Source organism: Dreissena polymorpha, chromosome 1, assembly GCF_020536995.1.
Source record: "Dreissena polymorpha isolate Duluth1 chromosome 1, UMN_Dpol_1.0, whole genome shotgun sequence".
Classification (NCBI taxonomy): Eukaryota; Metazoa; Mollusca; class Bivalvia; order Myida; family Dreissenidae; genus Dreissena; species Dreissena polymorpha.
The window spans coordinates 16,465,622-16,473,949 of record NC_068355.1 but is presented as its reverse complement, the minus strand read 5'-3'; the positions used below and the strand labels follow the sequence as shown (position 1 = coordinate 16,473,949).

The following is an 8,328-nucleotide window of genomic DNA, read 5'->3' as shown; positions in this document are numbered from 1 at the left end:
TTTAATAAATCTAACATACTTTTAACATTCTCACTTTTTCAGTTTTAACACTTTTACCGGCACCTGTCGTTAATATCCGAAAGGGGAGTTAGACAATATATAAAGATAGATAGATAGATAAACAAAATGATAAAGTGGACACTTAATTTGAATAAAGTCTTTTAATTGCATTATGTGGTCGAATTTCTTGTTAATTTAACAATTACTGTACCGTAAGAATTCATAGGCACCTTTTCAGCCATAAAACAATAACTTTTTCTCAAACCGTATTGTTAACGTGTGGCATAACTTACCAAGAGCGACGTTTGACTTTAAATGTGAATATAATCTTATTATAACCAGAAATAACACATTTACTTAGTAACCAGTGAGAAGGAAGAAGAGGCCACAACAGAGGTTCCAAAGACCTGCAGTGGTACACCACCTAATGTAACTTAAGGTAAAACAACCTTTCAGATTCTCATGTTATGCGTGAAAGACACAATTTAAAATCATTTTATTGAACCAACGAAAGCTTTACTACTAGTAAACATACACAAATTCATTTTCCGGAACTCTCCGACATCCATTGAGACATATATTCGAAAATTAATCGACAGAAAAAGCAGAAATACTGAAACTCCAGACATAATAATAGGAGAGAAATGATTGTCGCATTACTCATCGCCATCAGATGAATCATTTATGCACTAAAAACAATCTTTTCTGTGTTGCCTAAACGGAAGATGTCATAGATATATGCCTGGTACCAGCATATGCGCGCATGCTGCAGCTCGATTTAGCTCGAGCCGCATGTAAGTGTGGCATCGAAAGACTAATTGAACCTTGACCTTTTCATTATCCGAAACGAAAATCAACGGCAGGTAAATAGCGTTATTAACTGGTGTAAAAAAGTTCTTAAATGAAATTTATGATGCTAAATAATTGTTAAAAGGCCCAGGTATATGCTTGTATGAAATAATCAATCGCGCGCGAGGTCAGCAACATTTATTAAAGGATACTATAATCTATAAGCTGATATTTTCGGATTACAATTTCGGATGAAAAATCAAAGGAACGGATTAACATCCGAATAAAACACATCCGAGTTTTTATCGTTCCTTATATTGAAAAGTTATTTAGAAGTATTTAAGTCCCGATGGTGGTTCTTCTTTTTTTAATGTAAAATGTAATTGTTAATACGAACTTTGTTAAACAGAAGAAATCGTCAATTCGAAGTGATTCTGTCAGTCCCAACACCATAATTCGACCTAATTATCAATTTTCAATCTGTAGTCAAAACTGCAAAACACTGAGCGTTATTTTATTTTGTCTGCGTGTGGGTCATCAAAAAAAGCATGGGGATATTGTATTGATCTCTGCTGTCTGTTCTGGCCACTATCTCCTCCTACACTATTAGCACTAGAACCTTGAAACTTACACACCAGGGCTCGAATTTAACTTTTTTTCTATTTGCAAAAAATTGCGAGCAGCTTTAATACCAACTCGCAAAATCAAAAACATTCTCGCAAATTTTGATGGAAACATAAAAAACCTTGGACATTAGTTAAGTACTATTTAAACAAAATAAAAGTACTTAACATGTAATGATGTATGGTTATGTAACAACTCGCCCCCTTAACGACTCGCCCCATAACGACTCGCCCCGTTTTTTATAACGACTCGCCCCACATGTATAACGACTCGCCCCGCATATATAACGACTCGCCTTATCAAAATAAAATGTTATATTATATCTGGTAATATAAATGAAATCAATTCAGAATATGAATTTAAGGTTCGGCATAGTTTGATAACCATCGTTCAGTTGATATTTTATTCTTTCTCTTAAAAAATTATCTGACTTTTAATCTAGACAAATCTAAACTTTTTAGTACCGTATCTGATGTTGTAATATCATGCCATATATTTATATGTATATCTGCCTTTTAATTGTAGAACAATTTGTTTCCAGTCTTTCAGCTTTTATACACTTGTTATTTCTTATTCATCATGTTTGATAGTCGGTTGTTCAAGCTGTCTGAGCTTATGTTTGATGTTTCACTCTTGCCGACTCAAAATAAATCTTATCTTATCTTAGCGGTTTTATGCCTGATACCTGACCTTATATTCGTTTATTGCAGGCATATTCTGAATGAAAAAAATTGTGTCAAACTGACAGACGTCGGAGAAGTGATCTCTATATGTCGCAGTTTGTACTTTGTAGCAGGTGACACAACATTAGAGATCATGTAACGTCAATACTGATTAAACATATACTAAATGTCAAATTAAGATGCTAGTGTTAAGTTTTATTTTATGATTTTTTTTTACATGTATGTCCAGTGACAATATTACCAAAAAGCATGAATTTTGTGATAATTAAGGACTATTGGATATCGGCACATTTGTCTCATGTCATACTTTTCTTTATATTTATAAAAAGAAGCAAAGGCTAAGATCATACCGACAATTAAAGATTCCCCGGTTAAATTACTCAAGAATAGAGGGATTATCGTTATAAAAGAGGCCGATGAATAAACAACATAATTGACACGTACATTACCGCGGGCGGGTGATGACAATCAACAATACACGTGCCATAATCGCAAAAGCGTGAATACCTTGCTTCTTGGTAAAGATATTTTCATATATACGAGTATTGAAAGGTAAGAAAAATGAAAAAAGGTCTTTGCCGCAATTTAATTATTGCCGAAATTTTACGGACACAATTCTTCTGTAAGATTATTTTTTATTTATAATCTTAAAATTACCATTATAATCTTAAATCTACCTACTTATTACCTGTTGATCTGAATACACATCACACGTGTTAAAAATCTTATTTCATATTATAAATATGCGTATAAGTCCTTTTGTGTTATGCACACAAACTTTACTTTAAAATGCTTATCAAATGGCGTTTCTTTTAATTAATAGTGTAGGTGTGAACAATTAGCGCGGAAAGTTTGCAATGGTTTCAAATTAACATTAAAATTCTAATTAAATGGCGGTTCTTTTAAAGGGATCTTTTCACGCTTTGGTAAATTGACAAAATTGAAAAAAGTTGTTTCAGATTCGCAAATTTTCGTTTTAGTTATGATATTTGTGAGGAAACAGTAATACTGAACATTTACCATGGTCTAATATAGCCATTATATGCATCTTTTGACGATTTTAAAACCTAAAAATTATAAAGCGTTGCAACGGGAAACGATTGAATAATTTGGAGAGTTCTGTTTTTGTCGTTAAGTTTTGTGAAACTACGAAGATTGCTTAAATAAGGTATAAAATACGTCTACTAAGTGTACTCGGCGGAATAGCTCAGTAGGCTAAAGCGTTTTTACTTCAGGACTCTGGCAGGACTCCAGGGGTCACTGGTTCGAAACCTGGTCCGGGCAATGTTCTTTTCCTTTTTTTACTTTTATTCTTGATTTTTTACTGGAGCTTTTACGATCCAATGTTTACATTTATCGATATAAAGCATTTAATGAATAAGTAAAAAAATGCCAAAATCTGTGAAAAGGCACCTTTAATTTGTAGGTGTTTCTTATTAATTCAATGTATTGATATTACCCTTCGTAACTTTCTGTTTTTGTGACAAACAAGCATTGTATAGTTATAAGTTGTTGTTGTTGTATTTAAGTACATAAGTATCTAATAAACCATCAACACAAAAATAGTTGTTCTTATATATTTCTCTTTCTATTCATTTGAACTGTTTACATTTAACATAGTTGCTAAAAATGTAACAATAAAAATGATGGGGCGAGTCGTTATATATAATATATGCAAAAACATAGTTATGTTACTGTGGTAATGCATAATATTAATTGCAAGAATTAATAAAATTCCAGGTGTAGAAATCTTGAACATATCATGCAGGATGTGATACAGTATCCCAGTTTCTGTTGACACTATGACGTTCCTGAAAAAGGTGAAAGTTAAAGTAAAGCATTTTAACAAATTTCATCAAACTTCTAATTTGCCAAATCTTAAGATATTGTTTCAATACTAGTGCTGCAACAATACGCCCAAAACCGTATTGCAATATATTGTCAGTTCAAAAACCCGTATTGCAATATATCGCAATATATTGCTTACTTGTACCAAAATTATAACTTGCCAATTACCTGATAATCCCATATATTCCAGTTTTAAAGCAAATTCTGGTATATATTTACTATAAATGTGCTCAAGAATAACAAGAAACACAAACATTCGCAAATTTTCTTAAGTATCAAATACATTTTGGCATTCATTACTATTTAAAGATGTGATGAAATAACGTCCAACCGGGACGTTTTTTCCACTGAACACGAGTAATTCACCTGACGTGATGTTCCCGGTTTTATACAACACAAAATACACCCATACTTTCCATGCCACGTTCTACATATCTGTATAATTTTCGCGTGCTTTTTATTGAGACAAAGGATAAAGCACTTTTTATTTGACGCTAGAATTTTTTATTGTCGCATTAGCATTAAAATTTGGAAGCGTAATTCCGAAGTTCGGAATACAAATTTAATAATGCTCAATTCAGAATCGAACAAAACATTTACAGCTGTGCGCAATTAATTCAACGATAATCTGTTCAAAAGCATCGAACGAATGCTCCGATGTAACAACGCTACTCTGTATAATACACTTTCAGAATGCTATTTTTACGGAATTTTTTTTGTACACTGCTTTGTTTTGTTTTCCTTGTTATCATTATTTCGAATGGCTTTTCTGGACGAAATGTGAATGAATTTTTGTAAAATGTCCGTACCGGTATGATGAAAATCGTATCGCAATACAAAATGCCAATTGCGTATTGCGATATATACCAATAAACCGGTATATTGTTGCAGCACTATTCAATACCCCCCCCCAGTTTTTACCGACTTAAAACACAATAAAATCGAAGTAAAGCATAAACATGAGCAAAATTTAATAAAAAATCCTACCATAAAAGTAATGATGGGGCGAGTCGTTATCTATGTGGGGCGAGTCGTTATACATGTGGGGCGAGTCGTTATAAAAAACGGGGCGAGTCGTTATGGGGTGAGTCGTTAAGGGGGCGAGTCGTTAGTAATTCATGATGTATACACATTTTATTTCTGCAACCATACAAAGATATCAGTTCCTTGGACCATAATGGTCCACATCAGGTTGATTGACCATCTTCATCTACAACAAGTTTCAGTCTTATTTTAAGTTATTTTTCCCACTTATTCACTGTTTTCGTAGAAGGATTTAAAATCCGTTTTTTCTAACTAAACGGTTAACTTTGCTTTATCTTTTGTATTATGTATATTTTGTGTTATTTCCGTCTGTGGGAATAAAGCGACAAGTTATTTTTCGCTTCAATGAACATGTGTGAATAGTCGACTGTTTCACTTCCTTTGTACCAATACCATCAGCGTATCTGTATTTACCAGTCTACATACAAGGTGCCCGCTTACGCATAAGGGTACTTGGGCGTTCCATAAATTGACCTAAGATTTAGCGATCATGACGTCGAGCAGCATTATACCTACTCATTTCTTTGCACTATTTATTTACCCGCAAAAAAATACTAGTGGCTTAAAACTTAACTCGCAATCAGTATTTTTTTACTCGCATTTTGCGAGTGTGCGAGTGTTAATTTCGAGCCCTGCACACACAGTAGCTATGAGCATATGTGCGACGGTGAGCTATTTGGAATTTTGATCTAACCCTTGCATCAAAAGTTATGGGTAAATAAATAGGTAAAAAACCCTCATTTTACTAACAACATGCAACATTCATGATAATAACTTTTGATCCAGGGGTCAGATCAAATTTCCAAATAGTGCACCGTCGCACGTATAATAATTTTCCTTATCCAGTATACTTAACATAAATATTTGAGTAATCCATATTAAACATGTTCAACAGTAAGAGAAACTCATCATTTTATCAGTGTCCGACAAATCCATTGCCCGGAGCCCGGGGGCTACCGAAATTTTTCATCGGGCTACTGAAATTTTCCAGCTTAAGCCCACCGGGCTACTATTAATCTATAAGAGCGGTAGCCCGGTTTACTGACAGACATACGTAGAATAAACACGCTGACCATGTGTTTGTACACTGTGTATTGCTTATAATATAATGAGAGCTGGTTGGGTAGTTGGCGCACATGATGCAACATCATTTCGCAGTTTGGAATTCTTTGGTAACCGCAACAATGAGTAATAGCGACAACGTTTTTGATGTCGTTAAATATCCAAGGACGCCGAACATTAAATAAATCAAAACAATAGCAGATTCTTCAAAACGGTAACGAAGCCGAAAATGAATATTAATAACAACAGTGTGAACGCGGTTAACACCTGCTAATTAGTTGGCATTGTCAATAAATAATTTGATTAATCGACTGTTAATCAATAATCCCATATATGCCCGATTTATATTTTTAAAACCAAATTATGGTTGGGTAATATAGACGATAAGAGTCATAAACAAACGTTTTAAATTTTCTAAAGTGTCAAATGAATTTCCGCATATGGTTCTATTTAAAGATATGATGAAATAAGCTCCCAATCAGGACCGTTGTATTGCAACATGCATAAATCACCTGCCACGGTTAGCACGCGTTGTGTACAGCTATTTTAGGTTACAAAATTCTACATTTAATAAATGAATTTCTTTGTCCAGATAAAAAGCGCGCGAAAATTGTATTTATTTGTAAATAAAAATTTCGTAGCGGGTACAACATTGAGATCATTAAATTTCCATTTAAAGTTTCGTTGTTAATTTCAACTAAAGTACCGGGGTATCTCGCGAATTATTTGGCATTGACATTTCCTCTTAATAAAATATAATATAAACACGCTGTATCGTAACCGTAACGCTGTATCAGATCCTTCATTATTGAAACGATAATTGTATTGTATGCTGACTGCACACAAGTGTCGTAACATACGGACGCAATACGTAAATTCGGACAGTACTTAAAGTCGGACACAAGTAAATAAATGATTTAATACTCCTGATTTCTTGAAACTCGGTATTTGTTGTTAAAAAGGGCAATTGCATTGATTAACACCATACGAGTCAATCGTATTGATAATCTAAACGCTTTATCTACGTTTCCGACTTAACGTGTTGTCCGAATTTCAGTACACATACATGTAATATCTACATGTAGTATATGATTTTGTTTGGTACATTTACATTTAAGTACACGGTGCCTGTACTGTAACATTAATTTACGATATTGACTGTGTACATCAGACTACTTGCTGTATTATTATATGTATGTATACATATTATGTATATGTATATGAAGAAATAAAATAAAGATTAAAACCTGCCTCTTATCATTTTGTAGGAAAATTGTATGGGCTACCAAATATTTTTATTGGTAGCCCAGTGAGCTACCTGAAAAATAAGAAATTTGTCGGACACTGATTTTATTCTCTGCAATCTTTTTGCTATAGCCATTTTATGGCGGATGTTAGGTCTGTAGTATTGGCAGATGCATGGACGGACTTGTCTGATTGTTTGCTGGTACTTGGCTGTTTTTTGGAAGCAGCCAATTTTTAGCCCCATTTCAAACAATTTGTACAAACTTGAGTAAGTATTTTCACTGGGTAGTGAGCAGAATATCAGCATGTGAATGTTTAAATCATTTATAAATTTGAATAACAAGTGAAGAAAACCACTTTTGAGTAATCGAGAATCCTGTATGTTGGCTTTTTTCGCATAACTTGTATCAACTAATAACACAGAACTCAAAGTCACTAGTGTTTGATCAACTCAAAGTATTCCAAGAACATGTGCATTGAATTGTATGACTGTGTTATTAACTCTGTTGACGTGATTGTTGTGACACATTACAAAGAGGCGTTTTGAAAACCACAATGTTTTAGAAGAACTGAAAGCACTTCTATTCTCTGCTCAGTGAGTTTGAATAACTATTTATTGAACCACCTTTCTGACTGTCAACATCATATAATTGCAATACTGAATGTTACCTAATTTGTATATACATCTGTTGCATTTTATCAGAGTTGAATAAAATATAGTAACTTTATGTGTGTGTATCATTGTTGACTTTGCTTTGCCCACTTTAGGCCTTATTTCAAAACAGACCTAGCTCCCAACAATGTTAACTTTGACGCTTACTTTGGTAAGAAAAGAGTTCTGTGCTTGTTATGAAATTGTAGCTATCACTATGTTGATTGTTATTGGTTTGATCATTTTGTTTTAGCGGTTGGGCAGTAGGTAGACAGCTCAGTCTGACAGTTTTCATATTAAAGATCTTCACCCAATGCAAGGAAATCAATCCAGTAACTGAAGAGTTATGGTCCGTCATAAATCTCAAATTTTCATTTGTAG

At 33.6% G+C, this 8,328-nt stretch overlaps 1 protein-coding gene across 1 annotated transcript in view; it reads left to right on the top strand.

The window, feature by feature from the left end:
* The first annotated feature begins 807 nt into the window (after nt 1-807).
* The window catches only part of LOC127872315 (phosphatidylserine synthase 2-like), a 52,200-nt gene continuing 44,679 nt past the window's right edge, over nt 808-8,328 (top strand). Inside the window, exon 1 of the mRNA XM_052415647.1 lies at nt 808-863. The gene's annotated coding sequence lies outside the window, so the exon portion shown is untranslated. The remainder of the gene's footprint in view (nt 864-8,328) is intronic.